Below are 24,488 nucleotides of genomic sequence, written 5' to 3'. Positions count from 1 at the left end.
ATATGTACTTCAAAGAGATTAATTTAGCAGTATAAATTCTGTAGAAATGATTTTAAACTACCAGTTTCTGAACAGTGGTAAAAAATACGCAGTGGCATCTCATTTATCTGGGAGTCTTTTATCTGGCAACTGGAAAGAGCCAGAAAAACCAAAACAACAAAAAGACTCAGAAACCCACTGAAACCCATGAGTTTTGTGTTTAGGAGAACCCCTCAGCCTCTTTCTCAAAATCCAATAAATATAATTCTGAGAAGCTTTGTTATCTGGTTTCTTAGTCCGTAGTAGATCAGAAAAGATACCTCCCCCAAGCAAGAAGTGACTGTTAACAGATGATCTTGAGTAAAATGAGAGAAAAAAATGTTTTTTAATAAAAGGAGTTAAACTGGTTCAAAAAAGTATAATCGTCATTAGTGTAGAGGCAAGAGCATAGAGATATAGTGGAGGCACCGGTAGCTCCCAGTATAATAGGATAATGGGTCACATAGTGGTGAAAAATTTGAGTAATGTTTAGTGTTTATTCATTTATCATTTATCAAGGAACACTCTATGCTGGGCATTTTACTAGGCACTGAGGCTACCTCGTAGTGACCTTAGTATCTAGAGGGTACCCTAAGGAAGACACAGTTCTTGCTCTCCTGGAATTTGTACTATGAAGTGACAAATAAGTATTGAGTTAGTATTGTGAAGGAACTAAGCTAGCCTGAGAGATCAGGGAAGCCTTCCTGGAGGCAGTGATGCTGAAGCCAAGGCTTGAGGAGTAAATATGAGGGCGAGGGGTAAGGAAGGGAAGGAAAATGCATTCTAGGCAGCACGGGCATATAGAAGGCTCTAATCTAAGGCAAGAAGGGCTGGAGGTGTAATCATTTGGAGCTGGAGTGGTTGGCAAGGCCTTGAAGGCCATATTAAGAATAAAGGACTTAATCCTAAAGATCATGAAGAATTTTAATAAAACTCAAAAAGTGACATAATTAGAAAAGAATTTTAAGAATTATAACTGTGGTATGGAAAAATCATTGGCGGGGACCCAAGATGCTGAAATGAGATTGGTAGAAGTATAGTTGCCAGATAAAACTCAGAACACACAGTTAAATTTGAATTTCAAATAATTTATTTTTAGTATAAGTATATCCCATTCAATATTTGAGACTTAATACTAAAAAAAGTATTTGTTATTTATCTGAAATTCAAGTTTAACTGGGCATCCTGTATTTTCATTTGCTAACTCTGGCACCCTATGGGTGAGGCTGCTGGAGAATGCAGGCAAGAGTTGATAATGGCTTGGAGGAGGATTGGGACAATGTCAAGGGAAAGAACCCTGAGTGTATTTAGTGAATCGAACTGCCGGAACTTGATGATGGATCAGATGTAACAGGGAAAGGTGTCAACTGTGACTCAAAAACTTGGCATGGACAGCTAAATAAATGACAGTGCTGATTCTCTAGATGGGAGACACCAGAGGAGGAACAGGCATACAGCACATATTTTAAATACATTTCCAAAATAGAATAATTACTAATAATAAGGAAAATTAAGAGGTTAATATCTTTAGGCTCCGGTAAGCTATAAAGTTTATGGAAATGGATTACCTTATTCCCAAGATATTATATTCTTATTATTGGTGAACTTTTCCAATTTTCTAACTACAAGATCCACAACAAAATCAAGAAAAGTATTTTTTATTTTCAATATTTTTTTTTCTGAATAGTTATTTAAATATTAAGATGAAAACTTCAAACATAACGAAAACTTTTGATTAAAAAAAAGGTTAATCTTTTGCTAGGGTATAAAAAAGTAATTTAAATATAAATCGCACATGATAAACCTATGGCCTACAGATAAGTGTTATTTTACCAGCAAGTTTTAAAAAATATGTTTTAAATAATGAGATTTCACTACAAATCCTAATTCTAATTTCTAGCATTTTTTGAATAAATGGAAAAATCTGGCCATACTGGGGCTACACTTACACATGACAACAATCAGCTGTGGCTAAATAGAGACTGCCTGCCCGCTCTGTAAGACATGTGCTCACCATGATTTATTTCACTGTTTCGTCTCCCCAACTTTGAGGTTTAGGGTCAGTTGACATTTATCATGATGCTTGTGCTGTAATTTACTGTCTAGGAGAAACATTTCTTTGCCCTCATACTTTTATAAAAAATGCTAAACGGAAGGCAGAGAAAGCCACATGATTCAAGTGAAAAAGACGTTTTGCGTATATGTAGAAATGAAGATATTCTTACGCCTAAGTCACCCAGTTATATTATTGCCTCAACGATATTATCTGTCTGGTACTTGAGTATGCGATGCACTAACTAAAGCAACAGCCAGACTGTTGACTAACAGTTTGGATTTTACTGAGATTAAAACCAAGGCAAGATTGGTTAAGCAAGATTTATTCTTTCCTCATCTTATCCCTCTGTACTTCTAAGTTCTTTGCTCAGGGATGGGCAGAATCTTATCAAAATCAGTTAGAATGCTACAAGAGAGCCTCAGAAATGTTAACAGCCCACTTGGGACAAAGAGTTAGACTGTAGCGTCTCTTCAGGGTCTTCAGGTAGAAGAAGAGACACTAATGGAATAAAACCAGTGGGCTTATGTGTCAAGGGGTTTGCAATGACTATATTTAATTTCGACATTTTATTAACGTTCCTGGTCTGTCTTGCCTTTTCTCACCCCGGAAGATGAGGAATGTATCTGACCAGTGAGGTTGAGGAAAACTGAGTTGGTCGGCCAGAATATGAGTTCCGATGCTCTATGTGCTAACCCTGGGAGAAATAGTGCCAGGGCCGGGACAAGAGCCTACAAAGTATGTCTCATTTACAGATGAAATATGGGTTTTCCACTTGTTTTACAGAGGTACAACAATATTCTCCAATTAACTTTAGCAATGCTAAAGCTGAGGCTTTGATCGCCATCTGTCGGTACCTTATACGGCTTTCTCAATTGGTTCAAAACTCAGAAGACAAGGCAAACGCTTTTATTGGGCTCTAAAAACATCAACCATATTTAGGTCTTCTTTTGCTCAGCTTTGATGAAAAATGGATAACCAAATTAAACAAACCTGCACAAAGAAGAACCTCCTGCCCCGAGCCTACAAAACATACATGTTGTATTTGGAGATCGTGTACCTGGAAGGCCTTACCTTGAGCTAATAAGGTAATAGAACCTAAACAAAGAGCTTTAACTAGCAGATTAAGCAAAGTTGAAACAACTCCTGATAAATCTATATTTAGCTGAGTCCTTGCTTTATTCAAGGTAAAAAGATAAAATGATCACATTGGGAAATGCTTTTACTTTTTAGCTTTAGGCCTGAAAAATTTGCTTGTTTCCAAGAAACATGTTTTGATTTTGCCTCTTCCTTTTTTCAGGATAAATAATGGTGTTCATAAAATATATGTCTCTTACAAGTGACCTCATTCCTTTCTTTCTTTTTCTAAAAAAGAAAACCAAGACAGTTTTTAATTTTTTAAAAAATAGTAAATAAAACTAAATTATTAAGCAATTCAATTGCTTCTGATAGAACAGTAAGAGCCAAAATACAACATGTCCCACTGTTTATCTTTGTGTGTGTGATTTCAAATACATCACATATATATAAACATATATACATAATTTTCACGTAAGTATGACCATACTTTATTTAATTGGCTACTACAGGCAAAGCGCAATGCTAAGGGTGGAGATATAAATAAGATATGAATAACATGGGCAAGTCTCCTGCCTTTATGATGCTTATATTCTTGTGGGGGTTTTGTATATTTCACCTACAGTTTTCTAAAAGCAGTGAGTTTTGCCTGTAGTAGCCAATTGATAAAATGTATTGTATAAATGAATATTTACATTGATAAAAGTACCAAATATAGAGTTGGCAAACTGAAGTTTTGATGTATTGGATTTCACTGTGTTATTAAAGGAAACTAGAATGATATGGAGAACAAATCTAACTTTTGAAGTAGAACTCACTGTGAAAACGTGTCAGGACCTGGATCAAATAGTTTGGTTTGAAGGATTTCCAGAAACGGACTCAAGTCATCTAGATTTTCAAATCTCTGTTATGTTTATTGTTATTGACTCTGTTTCATTTTGTGTATTACTTCATCTCTTTTCAATTTTTTCTAAATAATTTTTTGCTTACTCTTGGCTCTTTCTATTTCTCATGGTTTTTTTTTTTTTCCATTGATTTGTGCCTTTATTTTTTTTTTCATTTCTTTTCCTCCTACACTGTGAATTTGCTCCATCGCTCTTAAACTAGTTTCTCCAATTTAATACTTAGCTTAATTTGCTGTCTTTATTGGTTTTTACAAATGTTCCGAAACTATAAACTTCCCTCTAAATGCTAATTTTATTGCATCCCATAAATGTTGGCATGGGATGCAAGTGCACACTGAGAGTCCAGGCTCCGCCAGGGGTGCCAGTTCTACGCACAGTGTCCACATCAGGAGAACTGCAGCAGGGTGGTTCCAGGCCTAGGCCAGGGTGGCAGCTGTGCTCCCTGGGCGTGCATGGCGGGGCAGAACACCACTGATGTCCTCACTTAATGGTACACTAACCCCTCGCGTAGCAGGAGGAAGAAAAAGCAAAATCACGAGCTGGAATCGGGAAGAGCCCCTTTCTTCGTGCGATAGCTCTCTGACGCCTTCTACTGGCAAAGCCTAATATCATACTCACGACAAAGAAGAAATGCTTTAGAGTCCAGTCCATTATCCCAGAGCAGGATCTGAAAGGGTGAATTTGGAGCTGAGACGCAACAGGAGAAAACTGGCACATTCCCGAAATCAAGGTTTTGGAGGAGATTTAGAGTCTCCTAATCAGATGAATTTACAGGTTTTGATCTGGGAGTGAGTGGCGTGGAAAGAGAGGCAGGGCCAAGGGCACCTATTTTAGCTTCTGCGTCGGCGCAGATGTGGTGTGCTGTTGGAAGTGGCAGAGTGAGCGGCTCCCTTCGCAGCTCAGTTCCGCTGAGATTTTGGGAGCTCTTCCTACAAATTCAACCTAAAGTGTCGTTGTTCAGTCCTCCTGATGGTTCATGGGTGAACAGACTGAATCTCTTTCTGTTTAAATCAGTGAGTGGATTCTTTCATCTACAAATAATTAATCTGGCCAACATATGGTAAGAGAATGTAGTTTGTATGATACTGATTCTTTGGAATTTATTGAGGCTTCCTTCTTTGCCTAGCACATGACCAATTTTTGTGAGTGTTTCAGGTGCGTTCAAAAAGAATATATATTCTCTCTCTCCCCAGCCTGCTCCTGATCACTTCCCTGTGTTAAGTTCTTGCGAGCCATCCATTTAACAAGGGGTTCCAAATGTTTCCCAGGATCGTTATCAAGCCCACCATGATATACTTTGTAGAATCTACCTATTTGCAAAAGCTAACTCTTACCGTATGTATGAAAGTTAGATCAGTTTCCTGATCTCCAAGCCTTTAGAACTTTCTGATCTCTGTGATTTTCTTATTGCTTTTTAGTTTCCTAAAAGCAGTGAGCAATCAACACGTATATTCAAACACTGACTATCCAACTCATTGCAATGTTAATTAAGCTCATAATTAAGTTGGAAGACCTGCATCTTGCACAAGTCAGCCTTCTAGAAGACTCTCAGGGGCACTCTGATATCTTACTATAATGTTTTGGCAATTCTCTAAATTTATTATAGTCACTGTAACCAAAATTAAGAAAACAGTATAAATCAAAGTGATGCCAGCTAGTATAGCAAAGGCACCATATTCCAGAGTGAGTTTATCTAAAATACAAATGCCACAGTGTAACGCAAGAGCCCCAGGCCTGGAACTTGCACTGGGTTTGAATATTCCGGAAAAACTACCAGAAGGACCAAAGGGGTGAGAAATGCCATTTATTACTCACGAAGCAGGGAAGCTTCAGCAGCAGCCGGCCAGTCAGAGCTGCAGGAGGAAAGCTGCCACTTACCAAGAGCAAGCAGAGTTCTTGTTGTGCACACAAGCAGAGGGAGGGCTTCTCTCATTGGGGGAGCAGCCATGGGATGGGAGCAAGATGTGCTGCTTGGTTATAGGAGCAGATAACGTCCATGGGAGCAGCAGGAAATGTCCTTGAGAGCAGGCACAGCTGAAAGCTCTTTGTATGCTGCCTTCTTCGGCTGCTGGCCGGGCAGCTCTCAAGTCTTCTGAGTATGTGGAGAGGCTGTGTTCTGAGTTAACAGTAAAAGACTAATATAACTGGTGCCTCTGACTTTTCAGGCTACAAGGATAAGGAAATGACTATGGAAAGAATCTCCAGAGGTTACAAAGGAGAAAAGGTTAGCAAATATTAAGGTTAATGTGAATAGAAGAAAGCTCATGAAAAAGAAAAATAGATTTTCTTTTATCTTTTCTTCTGTTATCAAGTGCAAACTAGCTGCAGGGTCCTCCCAGTAACTCCACTGTGAGGAGCATGTGAAACAAACAAAAATTCTAAAAGCTACACTCTACATTCCCTTGCAATGTGGACTCTATTCCTTTCTAGGACGAATATACCCTTTGAGTTCTTAATTTAAAGCAGTGGCATTAAAATTACAATTGAGATGAGATAGGACTAGTTTTACTCATGTTTTCTATCTCACTTCATATTGATCTACATTCAATAGGTAAAATCATTCTTTTTGGCTTTATTTTCACTTTACAACATACAGATTCACTGCTAATTTTGGGAATTTTCTCTAGATAAGATAGAAACATGCTTTTGCATTAGGACAAATTTCTCTCAGATAAGATTAAATAAACAAAAAGTCAGCATCTGTTGAGCAATCGTGTAATGTTTTTGTTTCAATTTCCATTTCCCATCTTCATCTTTTTCAATTTCCTTGAAGAGTCTTTATTTAACATTTTTTTAAAAGCCAGTTTTAATGAGGTACAATTTACGTACCATAAAATTGATCTATTTTAGGTCAATTTTAACAAGTTTATAGAGTTGTGCACCCATCACCCTAATCCAGAATTGAAATTTAGACTATTTCCATTATTCGAAAAGTTCCTTTGTACCTGTTTGCAGTTAATCCCCATTCCCACTTCCAGCCCTGGGCATCCAGAGATCTGCTTTCTATCTCTCTAAATTTGTCTTTTCTAGATATTTCTAGAACATGGAATAGAATCATACGATAGTTAGGATATCTAGTTTCTTGTGTCTGGCTTCTATCACTTAGCATGATGTTTTGAGGTTCATTCATGTTGTAGCATGTATCAGCGGTTCATTTTTCAGTGCTTAGTAGTATTCCATTGTATGCTTATCACATTTCATTTATCTATTCACTGGTTGTTAGACATCCGTGTTGTTTCCAGTTTGGGACTATTATGTATAATACTGCTCTGAGCAATCACAAACATATCTTTAGGCAGACTTATGTTTTTATTTCTCTTGGATAAATATAGAGGAATAGAATTGCTGGGTTGTATGATAAGTTTATATTAACTTTTTAAGAAAATGCCAAAATATTTCCAAAGTCATTGCACTATTTTACATTCCCACGAGCAATGCAGGAGAGTTCCAGTTTCTTTTGTCCTCTCCAACATCTGGCACAGTCTGTCATTTTAATTATAGTCATTCAGGGTAGTTTTGATTTGCATTTCCATTATTTCCATAATGACTAATGATGTTAGCATCTTTTGGTTCCTTATTAGCCATTTGTGTATCATCTCTGGTAAAATGTCTATTCAAATCCTTTGCCCGTTTTTAAATTGGGTTCCTTCTTTAACCTTTGGCAACCTGCTTTCTATCCTAACTCTATTAAAACTGCCCTCTGAAATAATAAAATACCACTGAAATAATGAACTCTAACAAATCTAATAGTATTTTTGTATTGTCTTCTCCTGGATCCTTATGTAGTATTTGACAGTGTCTTCAACAATCCCTTTTTTTATTATTATTATTATTAATTAATTAATTTATTTATTTATTTATTATTTATGCCTACAGCACCTGGTCTTCCTAGGTGGTCTCCCATCCAAGTACTAACCAAGCCTGACCCTGCTTAGCTTCCAAGATCAGACATTGGGCTTGTTCAGGGTGGCATGGCCGTAGACCATGAACCATGGTTCCACTGGAGTGTGAACCCAGGACCTTCTGCGTGTAAAGCAAATGGGCTAACCGCTACACTGTGGAACCACATCCAAATAACCCCTTCTTGACACGTCTTACTTGGTGTTCAGTACAGAATACTTTCCTGATTCTTCTCAAAGATCTTTGATAACTCCCTTTCTTGGGTTATAGTCCTTCTCCTGGCTTCTCTAGGTGGTCCAGTACACATAGACTAGACCTCTGACCTCTGCTCTTCTCCATCTTTTATTGCATGGCAAATTATAGTGTCTTTAAGGAACTGTCTGAAAGGAAGTGAGATATTTAACAGTGTCTTCAAGGAAAAGGTGTGATCAGAACACCATCTGAGAACTGGAGCTGTGGAAGGGGGCTGCCCAATAGGAGTTGTAGTAGTGGACTGGAAATGCAGCCACCATGAGAAGGGATGTGGCTAGGCAGTGAGAGAACAGGGAAAAGATATACCCCAAACTTTATTTCCACCCCTCAATCTCTTACTAGTACCTCTCATTGGTTGACGCCAACTAGGAGAGACCATTGAGTAAAGCCATCTACAGGGTCAACAAGGAATGTGGGAATGAATCTGAAAGCAAATGAAGAACAGCCAACATGATGTCCTATTGTCCTGCACATTCAATGTCTAAAACAGATCTCATCATCTTAATGCCTAAATCATCTCCCTGTTTTAATTTCTGTGCATCTGTTGATAGTGCTCTTATTCTCCCAGTCTCCCAGGCTGGAACCTCAGAAAGCACTCCAATCCTTAATCAGTGATCTGTTCTGATTGTAAGTTCTTAATTCCATGTTTGGCATTAACCATTTCATGGGTTTGAATAGGACGACTCTATAAATGTGAAATTCTATGGTTTTATGACACTCAATATTGCACCCTGGTTTCATGGAAATTCTCAAATGTGTCCTTGTCTCTTGAACAAGACTGCAAGCATTTTTAGGGCTGGGCCTGTTCCTCATACTTCTTCGAATCCTTCCTGTCCCCATCAGTGTTCTATTAGGTTAGGGACTCAGGAAATGTTTGTAAAATGAATAAATGAATCATGCAGACACAGGCCTAAAACTTGCCTAAGTCCCTTGTCCAAATTACGTATTTTAACAACAAATAGTCAACATATTTCACCACTAAGTGGCAGCATCCGCAATGATAATTCCCAAAGATGGCCCAGTCTCAGCAAGCACATCACTGAGGCTTCAATCATCCTAGTAACAAGAATGGAAGCTGTGAGCCAAACTATTCTCTTTCTGGTGAAAAAGTACCAATGAATAACTTCCTGTGCAGACAATTTCAAATAAATATGGTAAAGAACCAAAAGTGTCTGTCTGCTTAGTAAATATTTACTTACATGCATTATTTCCATTAATTTAAATATTCTTTTTCAAAAGATTACTTTTTCTTTTTAACTAAAGTTTAGTGTAGTTTTCTTATTATGAAAGTATTATATTCTTAGTACAGAATAGGCCAAAGAAGAAAAAATCTACTGCAGCTCACTATTTTTTCCCTCTGTAAATGTTTCACCTTACTTTTTACTTTTGCAGATTGATCTTTGAATTACGTTGTCCCAAAACAATTCACTCTCATAAAAAATAAAAACAATAAAAATGTGTAAAGTAAAAAGTTAAAGACTCCTTTCTCTCCACGGCCCTGCTGCCACTTCTAACTATTGTTAATAATATGATGCATATTCTTCCAGACAATTATTATTTTTTTTGCAGATTTGTTTAAAAAAAAGTTTAAGCATTTTAAAATTAATTTATGTAATTATGTAATTAAAATGTATGTAATTTAATGTAATTACATTAAAAATAATATTCCCTCCCCCCATCTCCCTCTTAAATGAAACTACAAAGAAGTAATCATTTTTACCAGCTTTATATGGATCTGGTTCTCAACATTTAGGCATTTATAAATGTGTGAGAGCATTTTTGGTTGTCACAGGGATTGGAGAGCTCCATGGTTCTTGAGGGAGTAGTGTTCAAATGTTAACAACTCTGCAATGCCCTAGAGAGTCCCACATGATAGAACGTTGTTCCACTTGGAATGCCACAAACACTCCTTCTGAGAAACCCTGTAAGTTCTCTTCCATGCTTTCTATAAACACACACACACACACACACACACACACAGCATTTTTTATTCCTACAAAAATGTTTAAAGAATTGTACAGTAAAACTCTTGTAACTACCACCTAATTTCTATTATTAACTTCTTGCCTTATTTGCTTTTTCATGAAACTGTTCAAACATCTATGCCAATTCCTCTTCATCAATCCATCTTTTATTTTTTTCATGCATTTCAAAGGAAGTTGTAGAGATTGGTAAACATCATCCCTAAACACTTCACCACTAAATTACCGTTAAAAATTAATCTTATACACATTGATCTACAGCTTGCTATATAAATATATCATTCATGCAGCAAATTTTTTTATTGAGGGTTTAACATGTACCAGTAGTGTGCCAGGCCCTGAGGTTATACTGAGGTAAACAAACGCAGCCCCTAAATCGTGGCGCTTGTTCTAATAGAGCTTTTGCAACTCTTTCTGAAGTAGTAGTAATGATGATGATGATGATGATGATGATGATGATGATGATAAAGTAGTATAATGATATTATAACAGCAAAATAATTATCATTATCATAACAGCAAAGTCTAGTATTTGTTGTGTGTCTACTATATCCCTGACACTGTTCTAAATACTTTAAATATTAGCCAGCACTAGAGAATTTTCCAATTCACTTTCATGATTTGTTTTATTTTAAGTTATATCCATGTTTTACGAGTTATATTCATCTTTTCCATTTTTTTTTGAGGGGGGACTGGGGGGATCTCAGATCGTATGTATTTTTCTATAATAATTATTCTTCCTGAAGAAGACTGACACATAGTAAGCACTCAAAAAATACTTGTAAGAATAAGTGATGCTTGAGATTTCCTAGACATAAGGGTTTGGGGTGGTACACATAACCACAACTAATCAACTAATTACTGGAACTTTACCTTTTGTTAAGTACTCTACTAGATCTACAGGGAGAACATAGAGAGTAGTCTCTGGAATCAATCAAAGCAGATTTGATACCTGGTCCCCTCTACTATTTTCAAACCTCAGTTTCCACATCTGTCAAGTGGGTAAATGATAACCTATGTGTCTTATGAGGCTGCTGTAAGGATTAAATGAGAGTTAAAAATTTAAATATCGGAAACTATAATTAATTGTAGGTCCTTTGTATTTCTTTCTTTCTTTCCTTCTTTCTTTCTTTCTCTCTTTCTTTCTTTCTTTCTTTCTTTCTTTCTTTCTTTCTTTCTTTCTTTCTTTCTTTTTCTTTCTTTCTTTATAATTGATCCAGACATTCTCACTAACCTCCGCCCCACTTTGTTAGAGGGAGAAGGGAAGCAGTAAAGTGGGGTACCACAGAGTTAAACTTTCCAAGTAAAGGTATCTTAGTTTCTATTGGTTAAAACTATCTCTTGCTGAATAAATATTAAATAATCTAACCTCTAACTCCACATCAGAGCTGTTTCATCCTCCTTCCTCCTCTTACTTTCGTGGGGAAAAAAAATTTTTTTCCTCCCACCCTTGTAAATTCTGACTGGACTAATAAATTAAAATGAGACAGATTAATAGAAGAGAAGGATCAAATTTATTACATATGTACAAACAAGGATTCCATAAGACTATGAGACCTGATGAAAGATTGGGTAGTTAAGGCTTATATGCCATCTGGAGCTAAGGGCTGGAGGTTGCGGCGGGGAGTATGCAGGTTGAGGGTGTGGTTTGGTTAGGGACTTTAAAGGGCAGGAAGGAAATTCACATGGAGATGAAAAAGCAAATGTCTGGTAAATAAATGTTTGCTGGGCCATTTTTAACACAGAGAAAATTTTGATCAAACAGGCCTTGCTAGGCTCTTCCCTGTCTATTACACACCAGTTCATATTAAACTACAGTTAACTTAGGATAATAGATCCCTTCCTAGATCCCTTCCTCTATCTAAATTCTTTTCAGCAGTTCGGGTTGGGAACAGAAGCATCCAAAATAGAGTCACTACTGTCAAGGGACCCTAAAATGGAGTTGGGACGCCATTAGGGAAGTTGAACTTATACATGTCCACACCCAGGTAAGACTTGAACTTTTGAAATTTTTCGGTGCTCTGCTCACAAGGCCACATCTGGATCTTACTTCCCTGTTTCTGTGCCAATGCCTGCATCAGAGCCTTGCCACCTGGACCTGACCAATCCTTCTCAGACTAGTCAGAATGCTATGTTAGTCAGCCAATAGGAAAAGTTTCAAATCAACTTGTGTAATTTGTATCATTTTCCTTTAAAAGCCCTATCTTTCTTTGTCTTCTCTGGAGCGCATCTCAGGTTTCCTCTTGAATTTGTGAATCTTGAATTTGAATACATAAAGACCCCAAATAAACTTTTACTTTGCAGCCTCAGTTCTTTCTTGTTCGACAGGGGTAAGGTTAAAGTTTCTTTTTGAGCTTTTGACTCCTAAAAATAACCAGATTAAAATAATCAATATTCCAAAAGGCATATTTGGGGATGGCAAACTCTGCTTCTCCTCACTTTTCAAGCTGGGAGAAGCCATGTGCCCTTTTTTTTCAGAAAGAGGGAGGCCTTGTATCCATAAGTGGATCTTTCTGTAGGCTTTGAAACACCTGTGGGCCTCAGGGTCCCTGCTCAACTTAGTATTGATGTCCCAGGTATGCCTGCTACTGGGAACTCTGGGGTCATTTTCTCCTGGAGCATGACGTATTAAGACTATTGGCCTGTCCTCTTGGTGGGACTGGGGCCCAGTGATCCACAAACACTGACTCGGCACCTACCTGTAGCCCCTTGGCCTTACATCGGAGGCTCAGGTGTTGTCTCTCTCGGATTTGTGGCAGGGGTTACCAGGTTACTCCCCGCAACCCCATGGCAGGTCCCACTCAATTCTCTTCCACTCCCCAAAATATATGTGAGGGAGAGGGCTTTTGGCTTTCTTTAAGCCATCAAGAGAGGCTAACTCTGTCTCGTTAAATTATTGTTACATCCCTTCACCCACACTGAGCAAGCTGAGGAACACTCTGTAGAATGGCGTTTTATCCATTTCAAAACAAGAAGCCAGCCTGAAGAAGGACCCAGTTAGGATCCCCATAGTAGAAGCCTCACAGTGTCCCCAGCTTCACATTTCCTTGCCCTATAGCTGAACAATAGATTGTCCCCAGTGGCTTGGCCCAGAGCTTAGAACATCCCCTGTCATAGAAAGTTGCCCTGAAACTTATGATTATTGTCCTTATGCTTACTGATCACAGTCCTTCTGGTCTAGCATCCTTTCCTGACTGCTCCCGTCTTTGTTCCTGGGTTGCTAATGCCATCAGAGGACCACGTTGCAAGAGGGATAGGTTCATGAAGCACAACAGACCACCAACACCGTCTCCACCACCCAACCATCATGCAGCCTCTGGGGAACACTGCCCAGATTTTCCCCTAAATACTCTAAGCCGGGCCAAGAAAGTAAGGCAGTTTTGAAGGTCTTAACCCGCAGCCTTCTCAGATCACTGGTGCTCTGACAATGAACGCTTATTCTAAATATCTCAACTCTTGTGTGGATCTATTGGCTGAGCGGTACAGGCAGCATGAGCCCTGGACTCGATTGCCCCCCTCCCCCCTGGGTTTCAAGGCCAGAGCCCCCTTTGTATGTGGTTTATCCTCTCATTGCAAATTGTTGTTTTCCCCTTTTCTAATTAATCTTTTGAGTTTCCACAGGGAACAGGGGCTGCGTGCAAAGTAAGGATCTTGGCCTCTAATCTCTTCTCCTACATCTTCCACACTCTGCACCACTAGACCAGAGGAAACGTCACAATGGGTAGATTTCTCTTTTAGAAAATCTTCCTTCTTCCTGAAGGGTACCGGCATATGCTGTGCTGGCTAGAAAATTACTGCTTGGCTATTGCCCATGGGAACATAGGCTATAGCCCATGGGAACATAAAATTCTAACAGTATAAGACAGAATGAGGAATGGGATTTAGGGCTTAAAAACCCTGTACCTCTACATTTCAGGGCTGCTTAATTTGGGGTCTGCGTACCCCTGGCAGACCCAGCTGGCTGAATAAAGAGCATGTTTCCTATAACTCACTGATTTCTGGTGGTCCGTGTGTCTTTCGGGGGCTGGCGGCTACAACAATGCCACCCTAAAATATGACTTTTTGGCATCTGAGTTGTTTTGAGTTAGAGGCAATTGAGAACCAGCAGATGAAAAAAATAAATAAATTTAAAAACAGGGCACCAGTTTTCCTTTTGTAAAGAAAATTTACATTTACAAAGGAATTTTAAATTGGAAAAGTTGTCTTTTCCAATTTAAAATTGAAAAATTTTAAATAGGGGTCTTACTAGGAAGAGAAAGACCCCTAAATCTCATCAACAAGAAAGCTTTCACTTAAATCTGTGTAAATCTTATCAAACAACCCTTATTTATTATACTTTCCCTTGTCACCTTCCCGAAGCTTGCTTCCTTCCTTCCCTCCCACAGCCCAGAAGCCAAAACCCTGTTTCTTCTGTTCAGCCTAAGATGGTATCTAAGCCCAAGTTCAAGTACTACTTTGGGTTTCTCTTTCGTGAGTACTCCTCTGTGCATGTGTGTTGCACATGTCAATAACCTTGTTTGTTTTTCTTTCATTAATCTGTCTTTTGCCAGTCTAATTTACAAGATCCCAGCCAGATAACCTAAAATAGGCAGAGGAAAAAGTCTTTTTTCCCTCCCTTATATTTCTTAATCTAAAGCTAGTACTTCTCCTCCCTTTCTCTGAGGCAGTAAACCTCTGCCAGCCTTAAAGTTAAGAATGTTTGTAAGAGTAAGAAACAGATTATAGAGAAAAATCTCTTTAAGGGAGGTATTGTTACCATATTATACCAGTTACGTCATCCTTTAACTAGACATTTTGAGTGATTTCCCACATCATCCTTGCCACCTTTTACAGAAAATCAAGAAGCTATATGGTTTTATGTAGTTGAGATATAATGTTTAAAATTTTGACAATAAAACATTAGAACCTAATATTAATGAAGAAGATGATGATGAAATTGAGTAAAAACATAGAAAACTGGACGTAGCAGGAATCAGAATGCACACTCCTTCAGATTTTGATCTGCTGCTGAGTGCTTTGAGCCAGTTTTCAAAATACTTTTCTTTTTTAAAAAATTGTTTAACCAAAATAATGTAGAAACAAGTGTCCTGGATGAGAACATGAAACCTAGACTATGGTAGTTATGATGGAGATTCTGCCAGTACAGAGCCATGTGAGTTTGGATACATTACCTCTCTAGTTTTATTTCCTCTTATATAAATTCAAAGGATGAGGCCAGATGACCTCTAAGGACCTTCTCTATGGCTCTATGATTTTTTCTGAAATACTCAGTTCATTGTCCAGAAATGTGGCATTGAACTGTCATTCATGGGTCACATGTTAACCTCTTACTGGAAATGAAATACATCATCACACTGCTATTATGCAACCCTCCAGCCCTTTAAGGGTTGGGCTATTAAAGTTAGCCAGAATAATATGCCCAATTTAAACACAGGCACAGCAATTATGTGACTGCGATTGGCAAATCGGAAAAATTTCTGCATAGGGAACACATTTTTGCTTCTATTTATTCCCTTTTCTTTTTCCTCCCCTTCTTCCATGACTTTATTTCATCACTTTACTTCCTCTGCTAGTGAGTCTTCGAATTCTCTCTCAGATAAGATTTTGCACTAACCCATAAATGTGACCATCTCCTCATTTTGTGTTCATGTAGTATTCTCTACCTACCATCTTAGAATAGAAATCTGAACCTACTGCCTCGGTCAATGCAACTTTTACTGAAATGCAACATTTACTGAAATGTTTCTTATAAAGATTGTCAATGACTGTTTATCTGCCCAAACCAGTCTTTTCTCTTCTTATGCATGATTTCACCTCAGCATTTACTCCGTTGGTGATCTCATCTATTTTTATAGTGTACCATACCCATCCATTGATGTCTCCCAGGTCAGTTTCCAACTACCTAGTAGTTGTCTTCACCTGGGTATCCTATAAGCATCTTACGCTATTTATTAAACAGTTGTATATCTAAAACCAAACTCCTAATCCTCCAAACTTTTTTTGTTCCCTGGCTCAATTAATGATTAATATGCACTGAACCTCTCAAGCAGGAAACCAAACCTATTTCATAATTCTTCTCTCCTATTCCATTTATCTAATTGGCCACTAAATCCCTTTCCTCCATTCACAATCCACTGCCTTAGGCTATGTTGTTAGCATTTGTTAAAAGGACCCACTCATCATTAATCCCCACTGCTATCTCTAGTCCATCCCCTCCCAGGCCTGCTGGAATTTTCACTTCAGAGGATAAATCTGATAATGATACCACCCTCCTGAACTTTCACCTCCTTGAAGACTGCTTCCCAGTTAAAACTATTATCCTTAGCATACTGATGCAAGGCCCTTCACAATGTCATCATCGTGATCTCCCCAGCCTTATCCTCACATGTTCCAGTCACATCTCCTAAGCAAATCAAGTTCATTTGAACACCGTGACCATAATTTCGGGCACTGAATATTCTCCTTAGGTATGCTTAATCACAAAGCACAACATCTGACAAATTTTACAGCCTCAATCAATGTTTGTTGAATGAATTAACCATGAATCCTGGGTGACTGGCTCTTCCATAAAACATTTTAAATTAATTAATTAAGTGAGTAAAAGGATTATGAAAGAAACGCGTCCTTCAAAAAAATTCTTTCTTTCTAATTAGAGGAAGACAAATAATTCCCTGCTGATCTGAAGTTTCTGTCATTATCCTAGCTATTTTCAAATCTTATTCAATTCACCTTGAACTATCAAAAGAAGAACAGCTGACAAAACCTTTCCAGGCCCTCTCTGTAATATCTTTACATGAGATTATTGTAAACTTGAGCATTATACCTCAGTTTTCCATAGATAATGATAACTAAATCATGAGCTGCACCTCATAATAAAACTCTCTGTAGGAATGTTGAAGTACATAGAGATTTAAGGTTAGCTAAACTAAGAATGTCAGATCATATGAGTTCCTGTATTTGCAAGTTAATTTAGAAACTATTCATAAGGGGAAGGGAGAAAAAACAAAATTTACAAGAAATTCTCACTCTTATTGTCATAATGGAAATTCCCAAATTTCTCACATGTGTTCTCTTCTTCATCTCTGGTAGCATAAAAACATCTGCCAGAAAATATGAAACTGAAAAAGTAGCTGGTGCCATTGTCCAAACCTATAATAACTTGTAACTATCAGATCATTCTCATGAACAGGTATCACTCCCATGAAGGGCTCTGGTTTTTCTCCCTTGAAGTAATGAAAATGTCTAAGCCTTTGTCGTATCTTTCCGATTTCTGTACTCAGTGATATAGGGTTAATAGTGCCTCTTATGAAATGCTGATATGCTGATGGTATGTACAATTATATAAAGACCCAGATTCTCTAGGTAATAGTATTAAACTAATATCAAGCATTCATCTGTTCATATACTTTCAATAAACATTTATTAATCATTTATTTTGTGCTAGTAGTTGGCACTAGAGAAACAAATATAGGAGGTTCAGTTCCTGCTCACAGTTTGGAGTCGAGTGGGTAGGCTGACAAGTGAATGTTGTGAAACACATAATAGAAGCCACCCAGGATGCTTTGGGATGCTCTGAGTGGCACAGAGGTCAGACGTTGGGGGTGTTAGGAAAGGCTTCCTGAAAAAGCTCATTGCTGAGGTGAATAGCTTCAGCAAATATTAAGCATCTTGTCAAGCACTATCCCAAGCCTGGGGATATAAGCAGTGAACAAAGCACAAGGTCCTGCCCTCATGGAGCTTACATTCTAGAATCCCCTGAAGACAGTTTGCCAGATGAACGATTTAAAAAGAAAATGAACATTATATTGTGCTGGCTGGAAAATTACTGCTTGGCCATCACCCATGGGAACATAGGCTATCGCCCATGGAAATATAGGCTATCACCCATGGGAACATAACATTCTAACAATAAACTTTCTGCTTCTGTACCCCCGCTTGCACAACCGACGTGTGGGTTGACAGGTAGCGAATAAGAGAAAAATAGACCTTTGTGTCTAAGACAGAATGAGGAATGGGATTTAGGGCTTAAAAACCCTGTACCTCTACGTTTTGGGGCTGCTTAATTTGAGGTCTGCGTACCCCTGGCAGACCCAGCCGGCTGAATAAAGAGCATGTTTCCTATAACTCACTGATTTCTGGTGGTCCGTATGTCTTTCGGGGGCTGGGGGCTACAACAATATCTCTAAAGTTTAATTATGTACTGGTGAGTATAGCTTAGGCACCAGAAAAGTGGCTCACTATATAATCTCTGTCCTATTCAAACATGTTGAGAATATGTTGAAATTTCATGCCTTTATAAACAGAGGGGTGACTTCTCTCCATACCTAGGAACAGGGCCCAGAATCCATTTATAGCTTAGGGGTTCCTGCCAAAATAAGGACACACACACACACATACACACACACAGGAGTGGGCCATTTACATGGTGACCAACACCCCAAATCATGTCATCACCATTGTGACATTGTCCCTTTGCCAGAAGCTGGACTATATGAGGAAGAGATTCTACGTAACCCCTATTCCTTTTAAGTTGATTTTTGATCATAAAAGGGAAAATAGAACTCATACACAGTGCTTTTTAAAGTGGTGGTACACATTAATATGTGTGCCCCTTTTTTCAGAGCAATGGTTACACACATTCACTCAGATTAACTTATCTTACTGTTGCCAAGGACTCTTTGAAGGAGAAGGGTGTGACATGTCACTTGGGTGGAATGATCCCTGTGACCCTGCCATTCGTTAAAAAACATACTATTTTGATTTAATTCTAAATGTATTGATTTGCAATAATTTTTATTCTCTTTAGTTCTCCTGTATTTGTTTGTTATTCATAGCAATGTTTGTTAACATCTACCTGACCCTCTCTGTGAATGTAGAAATACCATATCAACTCAATTCAGATGAGTTAGACAAGACAGGAGAATCAAGTTACATAGATCTAGGTTTAAAGTCTATATCAATAACATATGTGTTACTGAACTCAAGGGGTTTGTTTTGCCTACATGCATCAAAGCCAAAAGAGACACACACAGGAGTCTACAGAAAGGAAAGTAGAGGTTTAAAGAAACAGCACCAGAGCCCAGAGATACAGGTGAGCTAGAGCTCAAAGACCTGACTCCCCAGTGGCCTCTAGGGGATGGGTTATAAGGGGAAACTCATTAGAGTTTGGGTCATGGGCTCTACTGGCTGGTTGGGGCTAAGGTAGGAGGCGGTTAATCATTGCATCAGGTCCTGATGTCAGTTGTGGCATTGTTCTTTCTGGTTTCTCATGGAGATGCTGGTTGAGTCTTCTGCCTTCACACCTGTGGAGGTGCAAGATGTTATCTTTAGTTTGGGGATGGAAACTCTGTTTCTGTGGTCAATTGACCTGGGGCTTTGTTCCTAAGACTTTTTGATGCTGATTTATGGGCTTAATGATTGAGGGAGTGGCCGCGCAGTGCGCAGAAGAATAAAGAAAGAAAAGAAGCAAGTGAGCCCAAGGCCAGTTTGAATCAAGGAGAAAGAAAACAAGACTTTTTAAAGAAGTGAAGATTTACAGGGTCACATATGGCTTCCAAGGTCATCATATGCATTGGCATCCAGCCAGATGATGGCGGAAGACAAAAAGCGAAGAAGATATGTCCACTTTTCACTACCTGTACTGGGCAGTGACTCATATCTTCCATTGGTAAGAACTACTCTTATGATCCTACCAGGAGAAAATGAAGTCCCTGTATGAGAAATCCCTTCCCAGTAAGAATTACACAGAGGAAAAGGAACAGGAATCTTTCTAGGTGAACATCTAATCATTTCCACTACAATGTATGTTTTCTGCTTCTACAATATAATTTAGAAAAGTATACTAACTTTGCTCAAATGATTATTAGTCTTAGTGTGGTGATCACATAGTAAGATGTGTAAATGTCAAATCAGCGTGTTGTACGCCTGAAGTGAATATAATATTGTATGCAACTATACTTTAATAAATGAACTAAAACTGGAATAAACTAAAAAAAAGTAATATGGTTGTCATAAAGTGACTAATGAAGTGTGAGATTTTAAATATAAGATCTTATTGAGTGTGTGGGTAATTACTGCAACTTTAAAAAGTGTGGTTATTTTGGAATAATTTTAGATTTTTAGAAAAGTTGCCAAGATGGCACAGAAATGCAGGTGATATAAGACTCAGTTTCCCTGAATGTTAACATCTTATACATAACCATGGTACATTTGCCATAACTAAGAAATTAACATTGTCTCATTACCATTAACTAAGCTATAGGCTTTACACAAATTTCACTAGTTTTTCTACTAAGGTCCTTTTTCTTTTCCAGGATCCAGTTTGATATGCCATGCGTTTAGTCATCATGCCTCTTTTGTTCCCTCTAGTATGTGACAGTTTCTCAATTTTTTTCTTGTTTTTCATAATCTTGGCACTTTTGAAGGTTCTAATCAGCTATTTTATAGACTGGCCCTCAATCGGGGTTTATCTTGTCTTCTTATGATTAAATTGCAAGTATAGGTTTTGGGAAAAGTACCAAAGAGGTTAAGTACTTTCTCATTGTATCATTTTATGAGATCTTATATCAATGTATAGAACATCAATTTATTACTGGTGACATAACTTTGATTATCTGGTTAAGGTAATGTCTATACTTTTCATACTCTGGTCTTCAGAAACAAGTCGCCAAGTTCAATCTACATTTAAGGAGAGGGGCTACCGAAACTTTTAGAATGGAGAATTGAGGATTTTACTCCCTGTGAATAAAAATATATAGAATAATTAAAGACATGGTGATGGGAATGTAATTTTTATACTCTTTTATCTGATATTAAAGAGTTGAGTAATGACAAGTGACCAAGCTGCTGAATTGTGAATTTTAAAAAGTAGCTTTCATAATTATTTATTCCTAATAAAAGAAGTGGACCTAATGTAGTGCCCAGCTTCTGCTTCTAATTTTGTTGGACTAGGATTGTTGGACTAGGATTTTGTTGGACTAGGATTTGTTGGACAAAATGCTATCGAACAGCATTCTATGCTACAGAGAAATCATTAGTAGAAGCAATAGATGCGGCAGACTTCATTGTTGTCTTATTTTAAGAAACTGCCGCAGTCACCCCAAACTTCAGCAACCACCCTAATTAGTCAGCAGCCATCAACATTAAGTGATGTTCCTCAGTTGTTTATATTGTTATAGAATATTGTGTAAGTTTTCAAATTGCATAAATATCTCCATGCATAAGCACACACAAATACACCAAAATTCAAAACTAAAAGATAACTACATATATTTTGAGGCATTTCCATCTGGAATTCTGGAGTTTGAGAAATTAGAAGAGTGAAACAGTTCTTCACAATCGTTGCGGTTATAAGCTCATGAGTCGGATAGACCTAGGTTTAAGTTCTGCACCTCTATTTATTAGCTGCATTACCTTAAGCCTTGTTTACCTCACCCATAAAAAGAGAATGACACTTGAGCATTGGTGTCAGGATTATTTAGATCAGGAAGCACACTGCCTTTCAATAAACGGTGGCTACTAAAGAAGAATGGCTTCATCCTCAAAAGGACAGTCCATTGAGACCCTTACTTTGAGTCAGTGTGACTTCCTTTGACAGAAAGGAAGTCAGGAATCAATTCAAGGGGAGAAGCACAACTTTTAGTATATATTCAAAGGTACCCAGTGTAGGATAGGAAAAATACTTAGGTTCTCAGCTGGGTCTCTTTTAACAACAATAAAAAAAAAATTAGGAAGAGGAAAACAAGTTTACTAATATGTATATTTCATATATACATGGGAGAAAATCAAGGATGAGTAACTCAAAGGGATGGCTAGAGCTTGGCTTTAGATAGCATCTTAATAAGCAAACAATGAATTTGTACAGAATTGACATGACAAAGGTGAAACTTATGCGGGAAAACTAATGGAGTAAAATTTGTTTGCAGATTCCTCTGGTGCCCTCTCTGGGCTGAGTCTAGAGCAGACTCAGGTAAAGGAAATTTATATCCTGCCTTTGGACAGAAAGGAGGTGGGTGGAGAGAGCTCTTCTTGCTTTTGCTGCTTCTTAATTGCCTGCAGCTCAAAGCTAATTCTTATGTCAAAGAAGCATATTTTGGGGTGACATATTCTGGTTTCCTTCACCAGTAAGATTGTTTCCTAGGACTTTACCGTTTTGTACCTGTCAACAAGAAATGTCCAAACCTATAAGAGAATTTTTATAAGAGTTCACTTGAATCAAACCGACAACATATGCAAGATCTCAAATACTCCAGAGAATAAGTTTTGCAGTTTCTTTTATGCATTCGAAGTTAAGGAAGATTGCATGGAGGTGGAGGAAAGCAAGGTGGAGACTGGAATACAAGGTAGGTAACAAGATTCTGTGCTCTCTTGAGGGTGGTTAGGCTTATTTCAAAGGTCTGTTAACCTAGATGCCTAGAAACAATGTGCGGGGCTTACTTAAGGCAAAGATAAATCGTTTACTAAAGAAGTTATAGTCCTGGGACATGACTATCAACCATGACCTGCCCAGTTAGATTGATCAGATTACCTTGTGAGGTTACTTTCCATAGAACCCATCCCCTTTCCCCGCTCCATCCACAATACCATATGAACTTCACTATTCCAAGGAAAGGATATTATGAGGTCTATGGTATTGAAAGCATTTAGAAGGGGAACCAGCACTGTGTTTCTCAGGACCGCTTGACACTATGTGTACATATGTATCATTTGTTATATACCCATTTTAAATATATACATGTATACATACATACTTTAAACAAAATACTTATTGCTATTATAGTCAGACAACTCTTGTAATGTGTCAAGGGTGATTAGTCAATCGGATTGCTTAAGGGAATTACCTAAGCAGTAAAAAGTTAAGATGGTCAGGTGAATTCCATTTGATGTCATGATTCCTCTGCCTCGGGGAAGGTTTTTTAAAATCAGATTAATCAGTATTAGAGTAGGAAAGGAAAAAAGGAAGGGGAAGGAAGACCAAGAGAGAAGGTGGGTTTCAGAACACAGACACCTAGGTAGAGAGTACACCATGGATCACCATGGATGACAGCTTTTGCAATTTCTAAAAAGCCTTAATTTAAAGCTTCTGCATTATTCAAAATGGTGCTCACGCCCCCCACAGCCACAATGATCTCCTGAAATATGAGTCTGTCCATATACCTAAACTCTCCTCACTACCAACCAATCAACAAACTAACAAAAACAAAAAACCAAACCAAACCAAAACAAACCCAAAACCAAAACACATTTTTAAAATGAAGATTCTTAGCAGGGCTCTGGTTATATGGTCTCTTTGTCCACCTCTGCATTCCCTGTCTTAACACTTATTTGGGTGTTTTTTTTTAAATTCCAGAAAAATAAGCAGTTTCAGTCTATGCATTTTCTCCTGTGTCCTTGGCTTGGAATGCTCATCGCATCTTTCTTTGCCTGGTGAACAATTATTTACTTTAGAACATTCTGATATCTTCAGGGACTCTTCCCTGGTTCTCCATTCCAGCATTGGCCTGACTCCCAGCTCCGTGCATATGTCTATTTTTTAAAATCTTCTAATATTCCATACGATTTTATTTTACTTTGAATTTCAGTTCTCTAAGTCTCATAGAATTATTTAATCTTTGTATCTTGTCCCCTAGCAGAGTGTGGCACCCAAGAAATGGTTATGCGGCCGAAGTTCGGTCACGAATGACCCAAAGACCTCCGCTACAAACCTTGGGCTCAGAGTCCCTAAATTATATCTCAAAACTACCACGCTGGCAAGTGCCCCCAGAACACAAATCCCTTTTCCAGAGTTTAAAATGTATTAAGTCACCAGTACTCATCTTAGGTCAAGGCTCCAAGCCTGCGCTAACCCTGATCAGTGTGAGAGGGCAAAGGGAAATCTAATTTCTAGGAAACATACTCCAAGTCCGCTGTGGCGGAAAGCAGAACTGTAGGCGTCACAAGGGGGCGACCAGCGTGGCTAGGGCTCAGTCCCACCCAGACCCGTACACACTCTTGGTTTTCAGGTGGACATCATCCAGGTGGCTGTCCCATCCGTGCCGCGTGGCCCGGGGAACATCAGGGCACACTTCTCCCGGACCCCTTTTGCGGGAGCGGCAGCAGCAGCGCAGCAAGATGCGGTGGATGTCACCACACGGTGGCCAGCCTCCACCCGGCGACGGGCGGGCAGCGGGACGCGGGTGGGTAAGCCCTCGGTGTTCGGGGGCTGGTACCCCGGAACTCCGGAGGGAAGGAGGTGCCGCGAGGAGTTGATCGGTTTCTCCGGAGTTGCGCAACTGCCAGCGCCGCGGGGCGGGCGGTCCCGCCC

At 38.6% G+C, this 24,488-nt stretch overlaps 1 pseudogene; it reads right to left on the bottom strand.

Annotated features, from left to right (window-relative positions):
- Window positions 1-7,920: 7,920 nt before the first annotated feature.
- Window positions 7,921-8,036, bottom strand: LOC112481918 (annotated as a pseudogene).
- Between the last annotated feature and the right edge of the window lie 16,452 nt (window positions 8,037-24,488).

This window comes from Pteropus alecto, unplaced genomic scaffold (assembly GCF_000325575.1).
Source record: "Pteropus alecto unplaced genomic scaffold, ASM32557v1 scaffold94, whole genome shotgun sequence".
Taxonomy (NCBI): domain Eukaryota; kingdom Metazoa; phylum Chordata; class Mammalia; order Chiroptera; family Pteropodidae; genus Pteropus; species Pteropus alecto.
The sequence above is the reverse complement of the archived record's forward strand: the minus strand, read 5'-3'. Positions and strand labels throughout refer to the sequence as shown.